Genomic DNA, 14,719 nt, shown 5'->3' with positions numbered 1-14,719 from the left:
CCAGCTAATAATAAATTGTATGTTGTTTTATCGACACTAGAAAGGAAGTTCTTAGAGAATAAAGAGGATACGGAGAATGCTAATTTATGTTATGATAACTTCATTGTTGGACAATCAATGCATGAACAAGTCGTGAAAATTGATCGTAACCTTGAAGAAAACGATAATGAATACATTAGAAACGATATCAATGAAGGAATATGGGTCAATTGTGATTCAACAAAAGATAAACGAAAAGAAAAAATGCATGTCTAATTGGTAACTTATTATTTTGTTTGTTTATGTAGCTACTCAGTTATAGATAACTTGTGATAATGTTTATTTATGTAGTTACTTTGTTATAACTAACTTGTGATTATGTTTGTTTATGTTGTAGATATGTCAAACTCAGGTTCAGGTTCAGACTCAGAATTAGACCCAGCAACGGAGTGTCCTAGGGTGATATCAAGGCAAGGTCAAACAGAGATGAACAAAATAAGTAAACTGATGGACCAAGGGAAAAGATTTCCCCTTGAAGTCAATGATAAAGGGAAGTACTATGGCAAAAACTCTGGCCAGTTCATATCAACTTTAGGAGTTTGATGTTGTAGGACATTTGCGTTGGACTATGAAGATTAAAAGAAGGTTAGCCCTGCATTGAAAAATAGAATTTGGAATGATATAAAAGTAGGAATTTATTTGTTAATTATATTTTAATTTTTTTTTTCTTTTTGAGTAATTGAGATGTAACTCTTATAACAGTGTTTGTTTACCTTATAACTAGCATGATTTTGAAATTTGGGAAGATTTCGAAAAAAGATTACTTGATAATCAGTGGCAAGTTAATAAAAGATTTCAAAAATATAATGACACACAACATATATATCCTTTGCTAGAAGCAAAGGATATGGAGTAGTTTGTTGGGTTTTATGCCCTAAATAAAACTCCATTTTAATGTAATCTCTATCTTTTAAATATCAATAAAGAAACAGAATATTGTGTCATTTGGTTCATTTATCATTTATATGTTTATTTGATTTATAAATTCATCCAAATCTTTATCACATTTATATTTTTGTTTATTGTGTCGTCAGCACAGTGGAAAGTAATCAAGATTATGTGATTAAATATATATTCCTAGATTTATGAGTACACAGGGTTTAACTGATATGATAATCTACAACATAGTTTACTTGCACCTTGGATAAGTGCTATGTCCTTTCCAGGGCATTGGTTAAAGTAAAGCTTGGGTTGGATGCATGGAGTATGCATCGGAAGGGACTGATATTGAACTTTGAATCAGATATGTTAAACTTACCGTAAGATCTATTCAATTCAATATCACCTAGTTGATCCTAGATCAAATGATCTTAATCCTGACATGGTTAGGTTCGATCTCAAGAGTATTATACATGTTCTTTGATTTGTTAGTTAAGCCTACTTTTTGGTCAGGGCGATACGTACATTTTGGGAACATGGTAGTGCAATTGAGTGGGAGCGCTAAACATAGATATGGAATCTATAGCTTCTATCTAGCACATAGAAGTGAAATGATGATTTCCTTCGAGCTTGGCTAAATAGAGATAAATGGTTGAGTACTCATTTCAGTGATTATGTTTAGTTCACTGAAATATCATTTATAGGTGGCTAAGTGTTTTAAGGATAAAATGCATTGAAGGGTGTAACGGTAATTTAATCCCTATACAATGTAAATCATCTATAGAGGATCATTGATTATTGGGATTATAACAATGGATAACTGATAGCGTATCTATATCGTGGAACATATAGAGCGTTCTATATAACTGAGAGTGCAATTCCAAGTTCTATGGTGGATGCAACAAGGAATTAATAAGTTAGTGAATTTACTTGGTAAATTCTAGGTCTGCTTGTTGGAAGCTCAGATATATAGGCGCATGGTCCCCATACTAGTTGAGATAATACTACTTGTAAGACTCAGTTAATTGATTTTAATTAATCAATTATAATTCTAAAATTAGACTATGTCTAGTTTATGAATTTTTCACTAAGCAATGGCTTAATTGTGAAGAAAGAGTTTCTAGGGTTAATTTGTTAATTAAGAGACTGTGATTAGTCTATTTATAAATATGTTAAATGACAATGTTATTTAATTTTTAATTTCTAGTAATTAAATAATTAGAATTGGCACTTAAATGGTTAAATTGGAAAATTGGTATTTTTGAAGAAAATAAGATGAGAAAATGAGAAAATGGCAAAATTGTAAAGTGGGGCCCAATATCCAACCTATGGCCGGCCACTTATGTAGCAAATTTACCATTTAATTTTTTATTATTTTAATGCCAAATAAATCTAACTTAACCCTAGGTGGTATCCTATAAATAGGTAGTGATGGCATAAAGGAAAAGATGATGCATGTCATTCCTTCAGATAAATTTGAGCCTCCTTCCTACCCTAGCCGAAACCACCCTCTCTCTCTCTTACTCTCTTCTAAACCGAAGCCACATAGTGAAAAGAGTGAGTGCCCACACACATCAAGTAGTACTCAATCATAGTGTGTAAGGCTGTGAATAATCCAGTTTCAAGAGAAGGAGATTCAGACTCAGATCTTTGTGATACTCTGCTACAGAAAGGATACAAGGGTTAGAGATCTGAGTGGAAGGAGACATTATATTATGCTGCAACCACTGTGAGGTTTCTTATACTTTATATGTGTTTATTTCATATCGTTTAGAAGCTCATATTTAGGATGTTAAATAGCATACTTGTTAGTAAATCTAAGATCCTGATAAAATAATTCCAACATAGTTGGCATGTGTTCTTGAAAACTATTCTGAAATCGATAAAGATGATTGACTGAAATTTGTTGCAAGTTGCCTAACTCTTGAATTTCATGTACTAATTTTATATGTTAAGATAAATTTTTAAATACAAGTACTAGTAGTTAACTTTTAAAGTCCAAAGAGAACGATCACTGAAAAACTAGTCCGAACACCGTAGTGGTCAGAGCAGAATGGCCAACATCAGGGAAGTTGTAGTAAGTAATTGATAATTAATAAAATGAATTTTTTAGCAATGTACATCAAAGTGCAACAGTACTCACTTAAGTTTTGTAAAACAATGCAGAAAATAAACTTGAAGTTCAAGATCCCCCACGCCATCAAGTTTGGATCAAATCACATAAAAAGAATCGAAACTTGTCACTAATTTTGACAAAAAAATTATTGTTAAGATAGTAAGTATTAATTGCTAATAACGTAATAATGAGTTAATATATATATATATAAATTATATACTAACTGCTTGGTGATATGTGCACTAGGTTGAATTGGAGGAGAAAGTTAGCCAAGGACAGGTTACGGTCCATGGCCAAAATATTATATTGACGCAGGTTTTAGGGAGACCAGAGCATCCTGGACGTGTTAGGGCTGCTGGGTATGCTAGTACTTGATTTATGTTATTTCATTAGTTGTACAAAATAAATCTTCATTAACTTTATTTATCAATTGTAGGTTCTCTACGAAGGCGTCCAAGAATTTTAGAAAGAATAAAAGAGAAGTTTCTAATGTTGTGGCTCAAAAATAGAAAGATTGAAAGCAAAAATTACATCTCTTAAAAAGAAGAAAACAATTATTGAACAAGAACAAGATGAGGAGGAGGAGTATGCTCAACAAGAACATGCTCAGGAGTGTGTTCAATAAGAACATGCTCAGATGTATGTTCCCCTATATGATCCACCCCCATGTACAATTTCACTAAACAAAGGGTAGATGATATAGTAGTTCTATGCTAGGACAATGTTAGCAACAAAGTGACCAAAGCATATTTATACAAAAAAGAGGGTGAGATAGTAGTTCATACTGTGCCCTATGATGATTCGCATGCACACGTTCTAATTTCAAAAATGTTTCAAGATGTTGCAGAAATCCCAATACCGATTCAGGAGATAAGATATGTTGGGGAAGCAACCAATATGTTCCTCCCTTGGCCTAAACATTTAATTTTAACACTAGAGGTAAAAGTTCTTTCTTAAAAATAACAATAACAAATTATTTATACAATTTTTGATCTATTATGGTATTTTGTAGGCCCTTTGCTCAAACACCTTCAACAAGTATTCTGTTGAAGGGAAAATGCTCTATGCCTCCTCAAGAAGTCGTTGGTGATAATGATGATCAATTATTCACTCTAGCAATCATAGAAAAAAAATCCACAAGTCGATTTGATACATGATTAACGATTATTTGAGCATCAACGAAAAATATGGTATAATTGAAGTTTCGGTATCCAATAAATTTATAACGCCTCGTATGCACATCACAATAGCTAAGGAAGATGTACAACAAGTGGTATATTATGCGACTTTATCAAAAACTAATGCATGCTTTTCAGATTGAGGTATACTTTCTTTAACCTAATTAACTTTAAATTCTCTATGAGAATTTATACTTACTATTTATAACATTGAATATCTACAGATTAGGTAGTCCTATTTATAGGAAATTTTTAACAATTTAATGCAGGTGCATCTAAAAAAACTTATCTAAAATGAGACAGATTTTCAAGCTTTATGACTCGAAGCTTCTCACAATCCATGATACAAGATATGGATAAAGAGAATCAGTTTGAGGAGGCGGCTACCAGATTGGCTAGTTGGTTGGGAACGATGAAAGCCAATACCAAATGTTCTCCATTCCCTTGAATTTCAGGTAAAGCATACTACTTAAGAGATAATTTAAAATTACTTTCTTTATTATTCCTTGAAATTATTCTTACTCTATCTTATATATGTATTTTAGTGTACATTGGATAATCGAGGTCGTTACACTAGGGAAGATGGTACATTTGGACCCTATGGCTGGCCACAAATCTCCCAAACAAATTAAAGATATGATGAAGTAATAATTTAATTATTTTCTATATAAGAAATTTTTTAATTAGATAAGTTATGCTAATTAATTAAAATAGTAATATAATTTTCAAAATAGCGCATACGAAAAGATCGAGGGGACGAATGCGTTCCTTGGACCGTATCCAAAACTAACAGATGCAGTTTCCCCAAAATAGCTTAAAAATTAAGAACGTGGTTTTATGTCTTGAAATACACCAGTCAAATCTACAAATGCTAGCAGATTCATAACCGAAAAAAAAAGAGCTGTAAATTTTAATTATTAATTATCTTATTTATTATAGTAACAAATAATTGAATATGTATAGTAATAAAAAATATTTTGTTCTTTTTACAGTTTGGGAGACAGGCTCGATACAATGTACAAAAGGATTTGTTGCCGTTACAATGAGAGTGGATATCAAAATTGCTTGAGGTGATTCACAGTGATGACTAGAACACTTGTAGAAGACTGTTTTTTTTTTCTTGCTTTTTTTATGTTTAGATACTCTTAAACACTTAGAGTAATTTTATAATTTTTGTATAATATATTTACTTAGACTAATGTAATTATATATATTTATTTAGATTTTCAAATTAATTTTTAATTATATAAAATTAATATTTAATTTAAATATATTAATAAATAAATATATGAAAAGAAACTGATTTTATCATATCAAAATTAAATTTTATTTAAAATAAAATTAAAAAAAAAAACTCATGTTTGGGGGCAGTTATTAGTAAATAACCGACACATAGGATTTATAAAGCGTCAGTTATTTACTAATAACCGACACCATAGGCGCAAATAAAAGTTTAAGGAAGGCCCTATGTCGTTGAATATTTAATAATAACCAACAACATAGGGGGCCCTATGCCTTCGGTTAATTCAACCCCTTTAGCGATCCTTAAAACAATATCGGTCGTAGATTTTGCCAAAACTGACGTCTTATGCCTAAAAAAACTGCCCCTAAAGCCTAATTTTGTAGTAGTGACACTGGGTCAATTTGATGGAGCCCGACCCATGAGGCATTGATCTTCTGCTGATGTTGACGCCACATTATGTTGATAACTGTCAAAAATGTGTCCTACTTTTGTGGATAACAAAGACACATAAATATTTGATTGACAATTATTTAATTTTTATATTCGGAAGATATGATTCTCGAACATGATCTTAGAAATAAATCCCCGATATTGAGGGATTTAGTAATAAATGAATTTGAGACTGAATTGCATATCCGAATGCTTCTCAGTTACCCTTCTGGATGTTGGTTTTATGGTACTAAATCAGGTATACAGCGAAATTTTTTTTATGTCTGATTATCATTGTACCATAGCCAAAGAATATCTAAATGTGTAAATATTAAATCAAAAATAAAATACATGAAAGATATATACCTCTTGATGACTATTTGGGTATCCTCAAAATTTTTGTAAGTTGGATCCAATAATCCTCACACCGTAGTCTTCCATATCAACCCACCACACATAAGGAATAGTGTGGATTATTAGGAAGTGTATAGTTTATTGAGTAACTAATTATTGTCATTTTAAGTTGTTCAAAAAAAAAAAAATTATTGTCATTTTAAGTAACTATATAGGTACTTATATTTTAGGTAACTTAGTATCTAGGGTAACCAAGTACTTATATTTTAGGTATCGAAGTAATTGTATTTTGGGTAACCAGATAGGTACTATATTGCGTAACCAATTACATAAACTTTGGGTAACCAAGTATTATCTTGGGTGATCATCTACTTATACGTTGAGTACCTAGTAACTTATATTTTGGGTAACCATGTATTATTGTGGGTAACTATCTACTTATATTTTGGGTAACCAGGTACTTATATTTTGGGTAACCAAGTACTATCTTAGGTAATTATCTATATTTTGGATACCTAGTTACTTATATTTTGGGTAACTATCGTGGGTAATCATCTACTTATATTTTGGGTAACTAGCTACTTATATTTTGGGTAACTAGCTACTTATATTTTGGGTAATTAGGTAGTCGGTACTTATATTTTTGGGTAACCCAGTACTTTTTTTTGCATAACTAGGTACTGTTGGGTTTTATGCCCTAAATAAAACTCATTTCATATAATCAGATTTACTTATTAATAAAGATCAGAAATAACATTTTATGTTGCATGGTTCACATGATTTATTTCATGATTATATGTATATAATGTATAAATTCTTTTTAAGTCCAGAACATATGAATTTGTTAAGATTATAGTGTTGTCAGTACAGTGGAATATAATTTTAATTATATGTTCAAAAGTTTATTCCCTGATTTGTCAGAACACTGGATTTAGACTGACATGGTATAATCAGCGATAGGTATTCTTACACCTAGGAAAAGTGTTATGTCCTTTCCAGGAGATTGGCAAAGTTTACCAGTATCGGATGTATGGAGTATACATCGGAAGAGACCGATATTGAACTTTGATTAGATATATTAAAACTTACCGTAATATCTATTCAATTCAATATCACCTGTTGATCCTAGATCAAATGATCTTAATTCTGATATGGTTAGGTTCAATCTCAAGAGTGTTACTCGTGTTCTTTTATTTGTTAGTTAAGCCTACTTTTGGGTCAGGGTGATACGTACATTTTGGGAACACGGTAGTGCAATTGAGTGGGAGCGCTAACATAAATATGGAATCTATAGCTTCTATCTGGCGAATAGAAAGTAAAGGATGATTTCCTTCGAGCTTAACCAAACGAAAATAAATGGTGGAGATCTCATTTCACTTAGCTGAAATATCATTTATACAGGGTTAAGTGTTTTAAGGATAAAATACATTGTAGGGTGTTACGGTAATTTAATCCCTTTACAGTGTAAATCATCTATATGGAGGATCATTGATCACATTAGGGTTATAAAAATGGATAACTAATGACGTGTCTATATCATGGAACAATATAGAGCGTTCTATATGACTGAGAGTGCAATTCCAAGTTCTAATTGTGGATTCAATGAGGAATTAATAAGTTAGGGAATTTAATTGGTAAATTCGGTTCTTATTGGAAGCTCGGTTATATAGACCCATAGTCCCCATACTAGTTGAGACCATACTGCTTGTAAGACTCAGTTAATTGATTTTGATTAATCAATTATAACTCTAAAAGTTAGACTATGTCTACTTTATGAATTTTCACTAAGCAAGGGCGAAATTGTAAAGAAAATAGATTTTAGGTTTATTTATTGATTAAGAGACTTTATATGTCTAAATTAATAAATATATTAAATGGCAATATTATTTAATAATTATTTCCAAGTTATTAAATAATTAGAATTGGCATTTAAAAGGTTAAATTGGAAAATTGACATTTTTGAGAAAATGGGAATGGAAAATAAAAAAATGGAAAAGTTACAAAGTGAGGCCCAATACCCTTTGTATGGCCGGCCACATGCATAGGAAATTTCATTTGTAGTTTCCATTATTTTAATGCCATACAATTCTAACCTAGACCTAGAGGGGTTTTCTATAAATAGAAAGTGTTGGCTTGAGGAAATATACACATCTTTGATCACTTTGTTTCCCTCAGAAAATGCCTCACACGCCTCTCTCTCTTTTCTTCTCTCATAATTTCGAAATTCCTTGAGTGAATGAGTAGTGCCCACACACATCAAGTGGTACCTCAATCATAGTATGTAAGACTATGGAAATTCTGCATCAAAGAAGGAGAAAAGAAGATCCAGATTCAGATCTTGATTATGCTCTGCTACAGAAAGGAATTAAGGGCTAGAGATCTGAATGGAATGAGTCATATTATTCTGCTGCACCCACTGTAAGGTTTTCTAAACTTTATATGTGTTTATTTTCATTGTTTTAGAATTCATATTAGGGTGTTAATCAAACATACTTATTAGTAAATCTAGATCCTGGTAAAATAATTCCAACAACTGGCACCAGAGCCATGGTAATGATTTACTTTCATGTAATATGAATTAAAACGATGATTGATATGTTTTTGTGTTGATTTGGATGGTTTCGTGTTGGTTTATCTGTTGTTTGATGAATGTTGATGTTGTACAGTACCTTTTTCCATGAAAAATATTTTTTTCGATTTTTGAAAATATTTTATTTGGATTCCTTGTGAAAAATTAAGCAATTTTGTTTTTTATGGAACTTGATTCCGATAAAAATCGAGAAAGTTATGAATTTTGGAAAATCGGGATTTTCGAGTATGCAAGGGTGCTCAATCGCGCGCGCGTGACACGTCCGTGTCACCCTGCATGCGCCGAGAGTTGCCGTCCACGCACCCTGCAGGTGCCGAGCTGCCTCGGCGTGAGCCCTGCATCCGAGCGCGTAAGGGGCTGCTGGCAGCCTCCTGGGCTGATTTCCCCTAAATTGCGATTTTTTGGGATTTTTCCCCAAAAATCTAATTTTTTCATGGGATTGTTTCCCAAAATTCATTTTTCCATTTTTATATATTTCTAAATTGAAATGTTTCCAATTTTAAATATTTTCAATTTGGAATTTTTTCAATTTTTAAATATTTCTATTTTGGAATATTTCCAATTTTAAATGTTTCCTATTATGGTCAGATTTAAAAATTTGTTCTTTAATATTTATTTATTATTTAATTATAAGATTAGATATTTTGATATTTAAGATATTTTAAATTAAAAGATAACTTTGTCTTTTAATTTAAAATATTATATTAAAATTATCTTATATGACAAATTAAATAATTAATAAATTTGAAATTAACATAGATATTTTTATAGATATACTTACCATAATATTTTCAAATTCAAAATTTGTTATTTTGTTAAATATTTAATTATTTATAAATTATAAGTATAAAAATAATATTTTTTCTATATATATCATTTTTTTTTCTTATTAGAAATTTATAAATCATATCTTAAATATTTAAATAACATAAATATTTTTGTAAAGATTTGAATATTGCTTAATTTGAGATATTTTGACATATAATTATGGTAATTATTATTCATTTATTATTTTATTCCTAAAATAATAATTATCTAACCAAATCTATTTTAAAATTGGTTAATTAAATTATAAGATCTGAAAGTAATATTGAAGATTCTTTCCTTTCAAATCATTGATCTTATTAGATATTTAATTTAATTTGATTCAAATAAACCTAGATATTTTAAAATTAGTTTCCTTTATTTGGTTAGTTTAAGAATAATAATTTAATTATATTAATATCTTATTTCACATTTGTTACATGGACAATGTTTGTTTATTTATATTGTTTATTCAAAATTTTTTAACAAACCTATTATTTATTTGATCTAAATTGGTATGATTAACTTGTTGACAGATCCAATGATCTGATTTTAATCATAGTCCAATTGTCAATAGATCTTATAAATAATTTGTAAGAGGTAAATTTTGTACTTCTTTCATTTGTGTAAACCTAGTAACATGATAGGGCCCATCCTAATCATTTGACCTGTGTGAGCCTATATGCTTTCTATTGGGCTTAGATGCATATAGGAAGCCCATTTAAGTTTTACTAAGTAAATGGACTAGGTTGCTAAAATAAAATTTGACATAAGTAATTTTATTTAGGCCCAATTAGATTTGGGCTTATTCAATGAATAACAATTGTTTATTTTAAGGTTAAATTCCTCTCTTTTGGGCCTTGTGTGAGAGTTGGGGGCCAATAGAAGTGGGTACGACATACTGAACCCAGCTCCCCCTCACATGAACTACCCCAATTGTGAAGGCCCATTTGCCTTATTTAAATAATTGTATTAGGTTAATTATATTAGTCTAACCTAATTAAAATTGAATTAGCAACATAATTAACTTTTAAAATATATGAAATTTATTTTTCATTTTAATATTTTAAAGTTAATTTTAAAAAAACACTTAGTTAATGATATATATTCTAGATAGTTATTTCTATACTAGTTATTATTTCTAATATTAAATAGGAAATATCATTGATTGTGAAATTAATTGTTTAATAATTAATTTTGGTACAATCTAAGTTTAGTATACTTTCCTAGTATTAAACTAGAATTAATAATTAAGTCTTCTCTATACTTAATTATTTATTTCTTGAATTTAATACATTTAATTAAATTGAAAATTTCACTATCTAAGTTGATTTTCATCATGATACTTAAATATTGTTATTTTCATGTTATTTAATTAAAGTTGAAAATTATCTTAAGTTTGGAATCTTATTTCAGAATAACTTAAATTTGAATAATTTTCAAAATATATTTTATTTTATTTTATTAATCTTTATCCCACAATTTCGAAATTGCATTTCTTTAATGCAGAAATTTCGAATTTTACTTGAAAAATAGATTAAAGTTGAAAATTATTTATTTTAATTTTGGACCAACTTAAATCAATGATTTTTTCATTTAATGATTAATTAAAATAAATGAACTAAAATATATTATAATTAGAAATTGAATTAATTAGTGTATGAAAGTCTAGATAGATATTATCTGTTTTGCTTGAAGTATTTTTCTAGTGATATTTAATTAAATAGAAAATTAATATTTAAGTTGATTTTTTAATCATGATACTTAAATATTTGAAATTTTTCTTAGATATTTAATTAAATAGGAAAATTATATTTTTTGTTGAAAATTAATTTTTATTAATTTTGGGCCAACATTAAATTAGAGTAATTTTCCAGGATTTATTTTTATTTTATTTTAAAGCATTTTCAAAAGTAGTATTCTTATACACTTCATTTTTCAAAATGCAATATATATTTATAGAAAATTAAATTTGAGTTGTAAATTAATTTAAATTAATTTTGAAACAACTTAAATTGAATAATTTTTTAAATATTTATGAAAATTATTACTAAGATGGGAATAATTCACGTTATCCATCTAAGTATAATTTATAAATATTAAATTAAAATTTATATTTAGAATATTTTATTCTAAATTAGAAATTTTAATTAAATAAATATATATTTAAAATAAATTGATTAAAATAAATATTAGAAGAAAATACAACCTTCATTAAATAATGAGCTTTATTATTATAAGGATATTCGATCTCCATTGTTGGTTTTACATAGCTATTGTTTTAGTGAGTAATCCTCCCTAATGGAGGAACGTTCATTATCAAGTTAGCATCGTTTAATCTCGAAAGATAAGTAATCTTGTAAGTTTTTTATATAGTTTTGATCACCCTAATGGTGGCGACTGTATAAGACTTGCAAGAATATGAAACAATGGTGGAAGCTCATAAGATAGAATAGCCTTGACTCTCGCCTAAACGGGACAACGCGGATTCACATCTTGATCGAATAAAAGGTTGCTAGAATGTTGATCATTTTAGATGAGCTGACAACTTTATTCAATGAATGGTAGCTTTGACTCTCGCCTAAACGGGACACTGATATGAGTTTGTTGAAAACCTTGGAAATTATTTAGGATTGTATGTTTTAATATTTTCACTTGTCATTCCTACTTGCTATATGCTTAATAATTTCTGAATTGTGTATGAATTTGTATTGAACCATGTTATTTTCTGTTATTAAATTGTAGTTTAATTTCGAATCTTCATTGTTGGTCTAACTTGGCTTGTTTTTATCATGAGATAAATCCCTAATGGATTTTCACCATTAGACTAACATAATAGTGTTAGATCTCGAAAGATAAATATTGTATATTCAACATCTAGCTGTTTATCAATTGATGACACCTTAGACTAGTATTTTACAATATGAAACAAGAAGATTATATAAATAAGATTACTTTGACTCTCGCTAATCGGAGCATCGTTGGATTCTTATTTAAAATGAAATTATCCTAATTCCTCTTAGCTTATTCATTTCAAATCAGCTTAATAACATATCATTGGATGAATGGTCTATAAATCATATAAAGTCATTTTCTCTTAAGAAATTAAATGACGCATATGAATATATTCCTGAAATTCTATCCCAAAATGATATAAATCCTCAATCTTAGAAATCTCCTACTTGTATAGGCAAATCATAGAGTTAGATTAGTAGTGGTGGTCCAAGAAAGAATTACTAATTATACAGTTACACTTTCACAAGTGTTTAATAACCATTTTCTATCAATGGATTCAAACTGTATGAGTTTAGTATTCTGTGACCAGAATCCACTTGCACTATTCTAAGAACTCTTTGATGTAACTAACTTAAGTCATCAAAAGATACAACCACATATTTTATAAATCTATGGCATTTGTATCTTGTTCATAGTGGTTTTGACAAGATCATTCTCTGCAAAGAGTTAATATGCCTATATCCACTGAAATTAAGTTCATCTCATTCGCAGATGGATGCACATTCAGGGGTGGATATGAGTTTTCGTTGTATTCTTAAAACGATCACTCTAGATTTTACCTTATGCAAAAGAAATTTGAAATGTTTGAAAAATTTCATGAATTTTTAGCAATGGTAAGTGGTTAAAGATCTTGCGAACTGATAGGGGTGGAGAAAAAGTTAGTAGATATGCAGTTCAAAGATCATTAATTTGATTTTGAATTATATCCAAACTTACCTCCCCAGAAATTCGAGTTGCATATTGTTGATTAGTTACTAGTCGTTGCCTAAATCCTTCTATGGTAATATAATTTCAGAATGATGCAATGGTTGTATACTTTATGTAAATCATTACTAGATTCATGGATGAGCTAATCGAAATCTTAAGAAAAGCTAGAACTGCTAACCCTGATTTGCATGTTTGTTAGCTATTCTAAGTGATAAGGGGTGGAGCATCCCATAGTCATTAGACAAGAAAGTGTTTGTTTAAACAAATACTACTTTTCTAAGAAAATGACTAAGTCTGAAAATAAAGTAGCAAATAAAGGAGATATTTTTTCTTGATTCCAAAAGTGTTCTATCATCTTATTTTACAAGATGATTCCACTGCCTCTGTTGTCTTAACACAACCGAAGAGGTCAATACCATTTAGTTTTCTTAGACATAATTCACGGTACCTTGTCGTAGTGGGAGAGTTTCAAGGAACTTCACCTTCTTATGACTTGGAAGACACTAGTGATTAAAATCCATTGAGAGTTTAAACAAGTAATGGATTGTCAAGATAAGAAACTAAGAAGAAAGCCAATAGAACTATGGTTTGATCCATTCACATGGAGTAACCCAAAGTTTTCTATTACAAGGACATGAAAGGAAATTTCGTTAATAAGTCTATTCAATGGACTTAACAAAACTTCCTGTTCCTAGTATTATAGGTTTGAGTTTATCTAAACCTATGGCTTGTGGTATACCTGGTAATTACTTACTCTAATGCAAACAACTTACTTTAGTAAGATGCTGAAGCATTTTCTTTCCAATGGCAATCTATAGAAGCTTCACAACTTCTTAAGCATAGATTTTATTTATCTAAGGAAAAGTCTCAACTATTCCAGAAAAGATAAAGCCATGAAAGAATTTTTTAAATTAACAGTGAGAGGTCTCAGATATGCTTTTGTATGCCTTAGACCAGACACCTGCTGTTGAGTGGGAGTAATGAGTAGGTATCAGATTAATCCAGGAGACGAACATTGGAAGACAATCAAGTAAATCTTAAGATTAAGAAGAGGAACTATATGTTAGTCAATAAGGGTGGTTTTGAAACTCTTAGACTACACCACATCAGATTTCGAGACTTGCCTGTGTGCTAGAAAGTCTACTGATGAGATGGTGATTACTTTGGGGGTGGAGTAGTGATTTTGGAGAAGTGTAAAAACCTATCTGAAATCTCTTAGTCTACCAGAGAGAGACTGAATGTTAAAAGTTGCAGGAAAGATACTTATTCAGTCTAAGGAAAGTTCTATACATTTGTGGCACCGTTCCAACTTGCCTTAACTACTAGTGTTACTTTCTGAATAACCAAGAAGTAGTTGCCAAAAG

Source organism: Cannabis sativa, chromosome X (assembly GCF_029168945.1).
Source record: "Cannabis sativa cultivar Pink pepper isolate KNU-18-1 chromosome X, ASM2916894v1, whole genome shotgun sequence".
Lineage (NCBI taxonomy): Eukaryota > Viridiplantae > Streptophyta > Magnoliopsida > Rosales > Cannabaceae > Cannabis > Cannabis sativa.
This window is presented reverse-complemented; position numbering follows the sequence as displayed.